Source organism: Hemitrygon akajei, chromosome 8, assembly GCF_048418815.1.
Source record: "Hemitrygon akajei chromosome 8, sHemAka1.3, whole genome shotgun sequence".
NCBI classification, from domain to species: Eukaryota; Metazoa; Chordata; class Chondrichthyes; order Myliobatiformes; family Dasyatidae; genus Hemitrygon; species Hemitrygon akajei.
Window position 1 is genome coordinate 154,990,128 of NC_133131.1, and position 14,167 is coordinate 155,004,294.

Consider the following 14,167-nt stretch of genomic DNA (forward strand, 5'->3'; position numbering starts at 1 on the left):
TTGCAAATTAGTTTAAACCCTCCCGAACCATGCTAGCAAACTTACCTGCAAGGATATTGCTCCTCCTCGAGTTTAGGTGCATCCCATCCAATCTGTATAGGTCCCACCTTCCCCAGAAGAGATCCCAATGGTCCAAAAATCTAAAACCCCGCCTCTTGCACTAACTCTTCAGCCACGCATTCAACTGCCATCTCCTCCTATTCTTACCATCACTATCACGTAGCACTGGCAGCAATCCTGAGAACGCCACCCTTGAGGTCCTGTTCTTCAGCCTTCTGCCTAGTTCCCAAAACTCACACTTCAGGACCTCATCCCTCTTCCTGCCTATGTCGTTGGTACCAACATGTATCACGACTTCTGGTTGCTTTCCCTCTCGTACCAGGATGTCATGCACCCGGTCAGAGACATCCCGGACCCTGACACCCGGGAGGCAACAAGCCATGCGGGTTTCCTTCTCACGTCCACAAAATCTCCTGTCTGCTCCCGACTATAGAGTCTCCAACGACGACAGCTCTCCTCTTCTCCATCCCACCCTTCTGCACCACAGGGTCAGACTCAGCGCCAGAGGCCCTGCCACCGTGGCTCACCGCCAACAGCATCCAGGATGGTAAACTTATTATTCAGGGGAATGGCTATAGGGGTGTTCTGCACTACCTGTCTCACATCTTCACTTTCCCCCCTCGGACTGTCACCCAATGACCTGCTTCCGGCAGCCTAGGTGTGACTCCCTCCCTGTAGCTCTTACCTATGACTGCCTCATATACTCTTACACATACTGAGTGCAACACATAAAATCCCACCTGCCTGTGGCCTGCTATTTCTAGATGCTGAAAGAGCGTTTGATCACCTTGAATGGCCATATCTTTGGAGAGTTCTAAAAGAATTTAAGTTCGGCAATAAATTTGTCAATATGATTCAAACACTGTATGCTAATCCTTCAGCCTGAGTATGTGTGGGAGGAGGTTTCTCAGAGTTATTTGACATGGGACAGGGCACATGACAAGGGGACCCTCTGTCTCCTTTAATTTTTACTATATCTATTGTCAACTATATCAAGCTCTCAAGAATCTGCTTCCAAAGCACTTAACCTTTTTCTAACGGATTTAAATCTAACTGATGTGTGGAGGGTGCATAATCCATCTGCTAAAGACTATACCTTCTTCCCCACAAGACATAAAACTTCCTCTTGGATAGATTACATTCTCATATCCTCCAGTTTGCTGCCTCTGGTACACTCACACAATAGAATATTTGCCCAGACATCTATCTGATCACAACCCAGTCATATCCACTTTTAACTATGGCAGAGGTTTAACTCCACCCTTCTAAAAAATGACAAATTTCTAACATGATTGAGAACAAAACTGACGGAATTTATAAATTTAAATAAAAATAGTGTCTTGGATATGACAGTGATTTGGGCCACCATCAAGGGTTTCTTACAAAATAACGCCATATGGTTAGCTCCCACCTACATAAAAGCCAACTTCAAAAGATTTCTACCCTAGAAGAACAATGTAAGGTTTTGGAGAATGATCTCAAAAGGAGATACACCATAACAAAAGAAAATGAGCTCAAAACAAAACAAGCAGTATTAAATGATTTATTAAGAAGCAGGGCAGAATATATGATCCATATAACCAAACATAAGTATTACGCAGAAGGAAGCAGACCGAGCCCTCAACGCTCAAACAACAGGAAGCTAAAAGGTCTACACCAGCGATTAGATGTGCTAATCATGGAGTTGTATCTTTAATAGAGGAAATAAATGAGACATTCAAGAATTACTTTAAAGAACTGTATACAAGTGACTCAGTTCCTTCTGAGAATGACTTCACAGATTTTTTTAGTGGATTAGACCTCCCTACGTTGTCATTAGATGACACCAGAACTCTAGGTTCTCCTACTACACTGGATGAGCTACTTAAAGCAGTCAAAGCTACAAATAAGGGCCGTACGCCAGGTATAGATGGCATACCTGTGGAACTTTACCGAGCACTTTGGGATATTCTTGGACCAGTATGGTTAGAAACATTAAATTATGCTATTAGAAATGGTGCTTTCCATAGAGATCGAAACATGGCCCTGATCACAGTTATACCTAAGCCCAGTAAGGACCCCTTGGAATGTGCAATTACTGTCCATTCTCCTTGATAAGTACTGACCTCAAGATATTTTCCAAAGTCTTAGCCAGTAGACGAGACGGTAGTTGAGAAAATAATTAGCCCAGAGCAAATGGGCTTTATCAGGGGACATCGCGCATCTGGTAATATTCACTGGCTCTTACACATACTGAGTGCAACACATAAAATCCTGCCTGCCTGTAGCCTGCTTTTCCTAAATGCTGAAAAAGCATTTGATCGCCTTGAATGGCCATATCTTTGGAGAGTTCTAAAAGAATTTAAGTTCGGCAATAAATTTGTCAATATGATTCAAACACTGTATGCTAATCCTTCAGCCCGGGTATGTGTGGGAGGAGGTTTCTCAAAGTTATTTGACATAGGATGGGGCACACGACAAGGGGACCCTCTGTCTCCCTTAATTTTTACTATATCTATTGAACCGCTTGCACATTTAATTAGAAACTCTACTCAGATCTCCCCTATTACAATAGGTACAATATCACATTCAATATCACTTTACGTGGATGACACACTAGTTTATAAAGCAAATGTTCAACAAACTCTCCCCTATGTTTTAAAAACACTGGAGCAACAATTACCAATGGATCCTGCTGTACATCTTCTAAATGATGACTCCTACCTTTCCCTTACGGAAAAAACACGCAAAATCGGGCTGGCAGGTCTGACTGCAGCTAAGAAGATTGTAGTCCAGCGTTGTAAACCTCCCCGTGATATTTCAAATACTCACTGGCTTCGGAGCTTTTTGGACATTTCTTACCTGGAATTATCATCAGCAAGAGTAAATGATGCACGACCAAACACAATCTTAATGTGGACAAATTTGATATCTAATGTAAAAGATCTCCTGTTAAAATAGGAACGCTCTGTCTGTGTATGCACTACTATTCAGTTGGTTGGTGGAGGGGATGGGGGGTGGGGATGAGGGTTGGGGGGTGGCTGGGTTAAACAGACAAAATGTAATCGGCAACTGGTTGTATTGAATGTAATTTGTTGGTGTTGCAATGAAAAATAGTGATTAAAAAAAAGAAAGAAGCATAGAAAAATAGAAAACTTACAGCACAATACAGGCCCCTCGGCCCATAATGCTGTGCCGAACATGTACTTACTTTAGAAATTACCTAGGGTTACCCATAGCCCTCTACTTTTCTAAGGTCCATGTACCATATGGAGCATAGAAAAATTCAATATTATCCAGGGGATTTGGAATAATAAAAGGAAGTCTTAGAGCCATCCCTAATATTGTTACTTCTTGACTTACACAAGGTTTCTGTTGTGATTATGAATAAAGTCACCGGAGAGACACCGGTGCTGATGCTGAAGTCTTAATCCAGCATTTAAGACACTCTTGGAAGCACGAGGCTTGCCTGATCCAACATTACTTGACATTTTCACTTGCTAAAAATCAAAGGTAATAGCATATAATTTTCAAACACCTCCGTCTTCACACCCACACACCAGACACCCAAAATAAATGGTAATTCCCACTGATTCTGGGCCACATTCATGCATATGCAGCCTTCTGTGATCAAGTGGAGTGTTTGTTGCGTGCAATCAACCCCAAAAAATGCAGCTCCCGAGCTGCGGTTGAAATTCAACCTACAATTGGCGTTCAGATCTGAAGACCGGCTGCTGTTAAAGTGGTATTTGCTATATACCATAATTCCAGAATATGCCCTCACAGTCTCATCCAGTGAATTTCCATAATCTATCAGTTTTTTTTATTGCTGATCCACTCAGGGACTTATTGCCTCTGCAATCCCAATTAATTGTACTGAATCAATATACATCGTGCACGCATCATCCTGGACCGCCTTGAAACTAGAATTTCAATTTTCCTTTATGAGTTGATCTATCTGACCATATTTAAAATAGAATTAGCGAGCTTCAGAAATTAGAGTCTTAAGAATCTCATATAGTTGCTTCTGTGTTAAACAGTTTTTCGATGTAAGAGATTTTTAATCCATTATTTTGCATATTTTTAATTAGCTGTTCATGCTGACTAAAGCTGTTATAAGCTAAGCTGGCTATATTAACCACCAACCAAAGTTGAAGATGAGGTATACTATATTTCCACTTCTTCAAGTTGAATTTCCAAACCTTTAAATTCCCATGCATCCCCTTTGCTTTCCTAAAACACTTAATCATTACATCAGCACACCTTCAGATGTCCCTATGGTCACTAAATTGTGGTAAAATTTAAAATAACTAGAATTGACAGATAAACTAGATTATGATACAATATCTAATTAGTTGAAATAAATAGCAGAATCATTTCTATTTTGCTGGAGTTATTGGTTATCTTTCTGATTGAAAGCCCATGACAACAAGTGTACTGCATGGATCAGTGCGGAGGCCCATTTAAGTTTCTTACATGATGTGGCTGTAAGCTCTGCATTCAACACAATCATACCCTCAGCCTACCCTCAGAGCTCCAAAACCTTTGTACCTCCCTCTGCAGCTGGATCCATGACTTCCTCACCCGCACAATGCAATCTCTGTGGGTCAGAAATACAGTAACATCTCCTCACTGACAATCAGCACTGCCACACCTCAAGGATGTGCACCTAGCCCGCTGCTCTACTTTCTCCAGTCCCACGAGTGTGTGGCCAGGCACAGCTCAAACGTCATCTTTAAATTTGCTGATGATACAACTATTGTTGGCAGATTTTCAGATGGTGATGAGAAGGTACACGGGAGTGAGATAGATCAGCTGATTGAGTGATGTTGCAACAGCAACCTGACACTCAACATCAGTAAGATCAAGGAATTGATTGTGGACTTCAGGAAGGAGAAGTCAAGGGATCAGAGGTGGAAAGAGTGAACAGTTTCAAGTTCCTGAGTGTCAACATCTCTGAAGATCTCTCCTGGGCTCAATATATTGATGTAATTACAAAGAAGGCACAACAGCGGCTATATTTCATTAGGAGTTTGAGGAGAAATGGTGTCACCAAAGACACTCGCAAATGTCTACAGCTGTGCCCTGGCGAGCATTCTTACTGGTTGCATCAACATGTGGTTCAAAGGGGCTACTGCACAGAATCAGAAAAACTGGCAGGAAGTTGTAAACTCAGCCAGTTCCATCTCGGGCATACCTTCCCCAGTACTCAGGACACCTTCAAAAGGCGATACCTCAACAAGGCGGCACCCATCACCGAGAATATGCCCTCTTCTTATTACTACCATCAAGAAGAGGTACAGGAGCCTGAAGACACACACTCAACATTTCAGGAACATCCTCTAGCCCTCCATCTTCAGAATTCTGCCATCTGATCTTTAAGTGGACAATGAACCCATGAACTCCACCTCAACATTTTCCCCTCTCTTTGTGCACCACTTATTTTTCTTTTTTATATATACTTTTTGTAATTTATAGGCTTTATTATGTATTTCGACGTAGTGCTGCCACAATTCAACAAATTTCACGACACATGCCAGTGATATTAAATCTGATTTTGATCCTGAATGTAGCAGTCCACCACCACCCTCCACCATCTGAGAGAACCGCTCCTCATCCTCAACAGTCCTGAAGAAGGATCCTGACGTTCAGCTCCTCTAAACTTGAGCGGTAGCCATCGGCACCCACATCAGCCCCAACTACACCTGCCTTTTCGCTGGCTACATCGAACAGAGCCCCAAGCAGTCCTTCCAGGCGAGGCAACACTTCACCTGTGAATCTGCTGGGGTCGTCTATTTTATCTGATGCTCCTGATGAAGCCTCGTTGAGACCCGTCCTAAATCGGGGACCTCACCATCGAGCACCCCTGTTCCACCTGTCAAAAGCAGAACTTCCCAGTGGATCAACGTTTTAATTCTGATACCCAATTCCAACATGTCGGTCCATGCCTCCTCTTGGGTAATGATGAGGCCACTCTCAGGGTGGAGGAGCAACACTTAATTTTCCTTTTGTGTGGTGTTCAGCCTGATGATATTAATACTGATTTCTCTTCCCAGTTTAAAAAAAAAACCCTCCCTCTTCCTCCTTTTTCTATTCTCTATGTTGGTCTTCTTACCGGCCTAGGACATTCCCCTGATGCCGCTCTTCCTTTCCCTTCTCCTATGGTCCACTCACATCAGATTCCTTCACCTCCAGCCCTTAACCTTTCCCACCCATCTTCACCTCTTCACCTATTACCCAGCTATCCTTCTTCCCCACTCCCTTTTATTCTCACATCTTCCCGCCTCCTTTCCAGTCCTGAACAAGGATCTTGCCCTAACATGTCAACTGTTTATTTATTTCCATGGATGCTGCCTGACTTGCTGAGTTCCTCCAACATTGGTTTGAACTATAGCTCATTTGGCTTAGGTTCTGTGGTGGCACTGAAGGAATGATGGAGGTCTATGTGGAAACTGCAGCCTCTTTCACAAATAGGCTTAGAGATAGCTATTTTGATAGCTTGTAAGATGATCCATAAATTACCTCCCACAAAAGCCAGAAGTCAGAATAAAAAGGTAGGGGGAAGTCGAGCACAAACCAGCAGGTAATATGGTGACAGAGGAAAGTATGTGGCTGGGGGAGGGATTATGAAAGGGAACGATATGAGGAGCTGGGAGGCAATAGGTGGAATAGGCAAAGGGCTGAAGAAGAAGGAAAGGAGATGGGAGAGAACAGTAAACCATGGAATAAAGAGTAGAAGGTGGGGAACCAGAGGGAGATGATGGACAGGCCATGAGGTGAGAGAGGAGAAGAAAAGGGATGTGGAGGCACAGGAATGAGGGAAAACAAAGGGAAAGTGAGAAAATAGGGGAGAGATTGCTAGAAGTTGGAGATTACCAACACAGAATGGTGTAATAATAGCAGGGTTATCGGGATGGGAGATCTTAATTTCCCCAATATTGATTGGCATCTCCCTAGAGCAAGGGGTTTAGATGGGGTGGAGTTTGTTAGGTGTGTTCAAGAAGGTTTTCTGATGCAATATGTAGATAAGCCTACAAGAGGAGAGGCCGTACTTGATCTGGTACTGGGAAATGAACCTGGTCAGTTGTCAGGACTCAGTGGGAGAGCATTTTGGAGATGGTAATCACAATTCTATCTCCTTTACCATAGCATTGGAGAGGGATAGGAGCAGACAAGTCAGGAAAGCATTTAATTGGTGTAAGGGGAAATATGAAGCTATCAGGCAGGAACTTGGGAGCAGATGTTCTCAGGGAAATGTACAGCAGAAATATGGCAAATGTTCAGGGGATATTTGAGTGGTGTTCTGCATACGTACATTTCAATGAGACTGGGAAGGGATGGAAGGGTACAGGAACCATGGTGTATAAAAGCTGTAGAAAATCTAGTCAAGAAGAAAAGAAAAGCTTATGAAAAGTTCAAAAAAACTAGGTAATGATAGAGAAAATTATAAGGCCAGTGGGAAAGAGCTTAAGAATGAAATTAGGAGAGCCAAAAGGGGCCATGAGAAGGCCTCGGCGAGCAGGATTAAGGAAAATCCCATGCATTCTACAAGCATGTGAAGAACAAGAGAATAAGACGTGAGAGAATAGGACCAATCAAGTATGACAGTGAAAAAGTGTGTAAGGAACCGGAGGACGTAGTGGAGGTACTTAATAATTACTTTACTTCAGTATTCACAATGGAAAAGGACCTTGACGATTGTAGGGATGACTTACAGTGGACTGAAAAGCTTGAGTATATAGACATTAAGAAAGAGGATGTGCCTGAGCTTTTGGAAAGCATCAAGTTGGATATGTCACTGGGTCCAGACGAGATATACCCCAGCCTACTGTGGGAGGGAAGGGGGGAGATTGCTGAACCTCTGGCAATGATCTTTGCATCATCAATGGGGACAGGAGAGGTTCCGGAGGATTGGAGGGTTGCAGATGTTGTTCCCTTATTCAAGAAAGGGAGTAGAGGTAGCCCAAGAAATTATAGACCAGTGAGTCTTACTTCAGTGGTTGGTAAGTTGATGGAGAAGATCCGGAGAGGCAGGATTTATGAATATTTGATTAGGAATAGTCAGCATGGCTTTGTCAAAGGTAGGTCGTGCCTTACAAGCCTGATTGAATATTTTGAAGATGTGACTAAACACATTGATGAAGGTAAAGCAGTAGATGTACCGAATTATAGGAAAGATGTCAACAAAATAGAAAGAGTACAGAGAAGATTTACTAGAATGTTTCCTGGGTTTCAGCACCTAAGTTACAGGGAAAGATTGAACAAGTTAGGTCTTTATTCTTTGGAGTGTAGAAGGTTGAGGGTGGACTTGATAGAGGTATTTAAAATTATGAGGGGGATAGATAGAGTTGACGTGGATAGGCTTTTTCCATTGAGGGTAGGGGAGATTCAAACAAGAGGACATGAGTTGAGACTTAGGGGGCAAAAGTTTAAGGGTAACACGAAGGGGAATTTCTTTACTCAGAGAGTGGTAGCTGTGTGGAATGAGCTTCCAGTAGAAGTGGTAGAGGCAGGTTCGGTATTGTCATTTAAAGCAAAATTGGATAGGTATATGGACAGGAAAGGAATGGAAGGTTGTGAGCTGAGTGCAGGTCAGTGGGACTAGGTGAGAATGAGCGTTCGGCATGGACTAGAAGGGCCGAGATGGCCTGTTTCCGTCCTGCAATTGTTATATGGTTATATGTAGTGTATATGGATTTCAGCAAGGCATGCAAGGTTTATTGAGAAAGTAAGGAGGCATGGGATCCAAAGGGACCTTGTTTTGTGAATCTAGAATTGGCTTGCCCACAGAAGGCAAAGAGTGGTTGTAGAAGGGTCATATTCTGCATGGAGGTCAGTCAGCAGTGGTGTGCCTCAGGGATCTGTTCTCGGACCCCTTCTCATCGTGATTTTTATAAATGACCTGGACGAGGAAGTGGAGGGATGGGTTAATAAATTTTCTGATGACAAAAGTTGAGGGTGTTGTGGATAGTGTGGAGGGCTGTCAGAGATTACAGCGGGACATCAATAGGATGCAAAACTGGGCTGAGGAGTGGCCGATGGAATTCAACCCAGGTAAGTGTGAGGCGGTTCATTTTGGTAGGTCAAATATGAAGGCAGAATATAGTATTAATGGTCAGACTGTTGGCAGCGTGGAGGATCAGAGGGATCTTGGGGTCCGAGTCCATAGGACACTCAAAGCTGATGTTCAGGTTGACTCTGTGGTTAAGAAGACATATGGTGTATTGGCCTTCATCAACCGTAGGATTGAGTTCAAGAGCCGAGAGGTAATGTTACAGCTATAAAGGACCATGGTCAGTCTCCACTTGGAGTACTGTGCTTAGTTCTGGTCACCTCATTACAGGAAGGATGTGGAAACTATAGAAAGGGTGCAGAGGAGATTTACAAACATGTTGCCTGGATGGGGAGCATGGTTTATGAGAATAGGTTGAGTGAACTTGGCCTTTTCTCCTTGGAGCGACAGAGGATGAGAGGTGACCTGATAGAGGTGTTAAGATGATGAGAGGCATTGATCATGTGGATAGTCAGAGGCTTTTTCCCAAGACTAAAATGGCTAACACAAGAGGGCACAGTTTTAAGGTGCTTGGAAGTAGGTACAGTTGAGATGTCAGGGGTAAGTTTTTTACTCAGAGAGTGGTGAGGTGCGTAGAATGGGCTGTCGGCGATGGTGGAGGCGGAAACAATAGGGTCTTTTAAGAGACTCTTGGATAGATACATGGAGCTTAGAAAAATAGAGGGTATGGGTAACCCTAGGTAATTTCCAGAGTAAGTACATGTTCGGCTCAGCATTGTGGGCCAAAGGGCCTGTATTGTGTTGTAGGTTTTCTATGTTTCTATGGAACATTGTCAGTTTGGTAATACGAAGCGGAATCTCCACTCAGAGATCTTGGCTGTTGCGGCCACTTGCATGCACAATATCAGACCTCCAACAAGGATGTTTTATATCAAGCTCTTGCACAGGAAGAGATTGTCAGACAGACAAAGAAAGAATAGGCTCAATCCTCCATGAGAAATACAGCAAAATTGACTCATAGGAATTTCTGCTCCATGGTTTCTTAATGTGGCAAAGGTTCTCAGATCCCTCTGTGTCTGCACCTTTGAGAATAGTATCTTTTATATTGCCTTTCCTCATTCCTCCTACCACAATGCATCTCCTCATACTTCTCCACATTAAAACAGTCAGAAATCCAGAGGAAGATGAGCCTACATTCAATATCTATCTGCAAGTCAAAGGTTTTCTGTCAACCTGGCCAAGCTGTAAAATACCATTCTCTGACAATAAGTGTTCATAATAGACCCTGGACAATGCTTACTTCTCAGGAACTATTTCTCATGTTAAACTTTACCTGTCAATCAGCTGCACATTGTATCAGCCTGTTTATCTCTACACTTCCTTCTTCATAGTTCACCATAAGACATAGGAGCAGAGTCGGGCCATTTGGCCTATCTGGTCTGTTCTGCCATTTAATCACGGCTGATTTATTTTCCTCTCAACTTCATTCTCCTGGCTTCTCTCCATAATCTTTGACACCCTTATTATCAAGAGTCTATCAACCTCAACTTGACTGACTTGTGAATATACCCAACAGCTTTGCCTCCACAGACAAGTCTTCACAATACTGTCATAGTTTGTATCATTGGCAAAATTAGAAATCATGGATTGCAGCCTTAGTCCAAGTCATAAATGTAGAACATAAAAAGCAATAACTCTAGCATTGTTCACCCTGACTTTATTATTTAGCCAGCTTCATAGCCATGCCATTAATGTCCCTTTTCAGCCATGTGCGTCAACACTGCTAATAATACTGTTGCGTGGCACTTTATCAAATGCCTTCTGGAAGCCCACGGTCACCATAGTGACTACATTACCCTCATCAACTCTATTCCTTACCTCATCAAAAAAAAATCAAATTGGTTAATCATGATTAGGTTTTAACAAATCTATGCTGGCTTGTCTCAATTAATACATTTCCTTCCATGTGACAATTAATTCTGTACTGGATCAATGTTTCTTAAAAATTCTCCCATTACTTAGATTAAATTGACTCGACTGTAGTTGCCAGGCATATTTCTACCCCCTTTTTTGAACAGTTTTCACCCTGCACCATCCCTATATCCAAAGAGCACTGAAAGATTATGGAATCATATTATAGCACAGATATACCAAGTCTGCACTGATTGTTAGCCACCATTTATATCAGGTTCCCAACCTTTTTAATGCCACAGATTCCTATCATTAACCAAGAGGTCTGTGGACCCCAGGTCAGGAACCTTTGATTTATGTTAATCTTAATTTCTTTGCTGGTGTCAAACCAAGCCACTTTGAAATTTACTTTTAGATGCACTATGTTCAGAAATTATAGCAACCCGCGCTTGCAATACTCTTCATTCCTCATAAATAGTAACAAATCATCTACAAAATCAGGAGTGTGATTGGATGAGTGAACAAAATAGCCCACTTGATTAACTTTGCACGAACCACACCCGGGAGACATTCCCTGCACCAGTAGCAATGCGTGTCTGTGGTTTGAATCATTTACAAAACACCCACAGAATGCTGGAGGGGTTCAGCAAGTCATGCAGTATCTATGGAGGGGAATAAACAGTCGACATTTTAAATTCTTCCATATTTTTATGTGTGTTACTCGAGATTCGCAGTTACTCACCCAAGCTATTCTGAAAGAGCCTCTCAAATCTTTATTCTCAATCATTAAGAAGGGCAAGAGCAACTTGTAAGTAGGAGCACCAATATCCGTCGATTCTCCATCAAGACATCAAGCTGTGCACCATTGACATGTTTTGCCATTCTTGCACAGCACCGGGTCTAATTCCTAGAACACCCTGCCCAAAAGAATTGGGATTACCATTACAGAAAGCCTGCAGCAGTTGAAGAAGGTAGCTCACCTCCATGTTCTGAAGGGAAATAAGGCAAAGGGCAATATTAAAAGCTGGCACTGCTATTCACACACTGATCCTGAAAATATATCTTTAAATAATTACGTTGATGGGAAGAGTTCTGGGTTTCTCAGCATTTTGAGAAGCTGAAGAGGGGGTTGTACTCGATTCAATATGAACATTAACATTTCCACTGGGTTTGTGAATGATATTTTGGTGAAACCAAGGTTGTTAGTTCCCTGTGAATTAATGCTTGGCAAGTAGTTGCACCCCATAGAGATTCAGAAGAGGGGCAATTCATTTCCTTTAACTCACAGCCTGTCTCTATTCACAAAATGCTGGGACAGAATATGTCTAGTGCTCGTTTATCTGGAATTACATGCAGTTTGGATACAAACTATGTAGCAATAGCATCTGTGCTTCAGAAAGTAATTTTCTGCCTGTGAAACACTGAAGCAAAGTTGAGATAGAATGCTACACAAGACCTTTTCCTTGTTATTTTATTATGATAGTCTGTCAATTCTAAAATGTGTTACTTTTAAACAGTTACACTTCACAAAATGGGGTTTGTTGTTATTTTGAAAACCTTTGATACCATTGGATTGAAATCTGAAACATTTTTTTATCCCTGAAAAAATGCTTCATGACATGCACACCACTAGAGGGCAAACACTGCCAAAGTCTTCGTTAACAGCACAAAACGCTTTTGAAGAGATATTACAATAACAACTTTTATTATAAACTGTTGCAATAGCTTGAAAGATGATCAGAATTTTTCACCATGCTACATAAGAAGATGTTATAGATATGGTGGGACAGTTCTGTTTGACAAAATAGTTGAGCTTCTATACAACAACTCCAAGTCTGCAGGCTGGTAAATAATTTAAGGACTCAGCGGAATCTAAATGAGTATGCCACTGCCATCACAAACTTCAGCAGCAAATGTGCAGAGAGGACTGTGTACCAGAGAAGTATCCCCAACCAGAAACCATGAATGAAGCTGGAGATCCACTTGCTATTGAAGTTCAAGTCCTGAGGTGCTCAAATTGAACAACCACTCTAACGTTGAACTTTTTTTTGAAGAGGTGATCAAGAGAATAGACAAGGGTAGGGTGGTAGCTGCTGTATGTACATTAGCAAGGTTATGTACAGTAGGCTAGTCCATAAAGTGTGAATACAACAAGCTATCCAAATAGATAGATTGGCTTTGAGACACGAATCTAGATGGTGATAAACGACGTTTGCTTTTCAGGTTGGAGACCTGTAACCTGTGCTGGACCTCAAGGATTGGTGCTGAGTCTTATTAATGATTTGGTAGCATGATCAGTAAATTGACAGATGACACCAGATTTGTTACTATAGTGGAGAGTAAAAGAGGATATCTAAAGTCAAAATATTGATCAGCTGGAAGTGGACAAAAGAATGGCTGATGAAATTTAACTCAGTCATATGTGATGTGATGCATTTAGGGAAGTTAAACCAGAGCAGAACACACAATGAATGTTAGAGCCCTGAAGAGTGTTGTACTGTAAAGAGACAGGGTACAAGTGCATAGTTCCTGGAGACTAGCAACAGAGTGGAAAAGGCACATGGCATTCTATTTTTTGTTGAGGCATTGAGTACAGGTCTAAAGATATCATGTTACACCTGAACAACTCATTGATAAGACTACACTTGGAATACTGTGTACAATTCCAGTTGATCCACTGTAAGAAAGCTGTGGTTAAGTTGGATGAGATATTGCCAGGACCAGAGGGCTTGGATTATTGGGTGCCATAGGAGAGCTTGTGTATCCTGTCATGTTTTATCCACCCTCCTCATGGAATGTGTGGGTTTTCCCTGAGTGCTCCAGTTTCCTTCCACAGTCCAAAGACTTACTGGGTAGCTTGATTGGCCATTGTAAATTGTTATGTGATTGCATTAAGATTAAATTGGGGTTGCTGAACAGCATGGCTCGAAGGACCAGAAGGACCTCCTCCACACTCTATCGCTAGGTAAATCTGGAGAGATTGGATAGGTTGGGTCTGTTTTTTCTGGAGCAGAGTAGGCTAAGAGATGATAATAGGGGACTATGTTTCCCATAGCAGTGCCATATAAACTGAAGGTCATAGACTTAAAGTGAGAGGGAGAGGATAAAGTTCTGGAGTGTACATTTTTCATACAAAGTAGTTGGTATCTGGAATGAACTGCATGGTAGAGCAACAACAGTAACATCTAAAGAGGCACGTGGGTA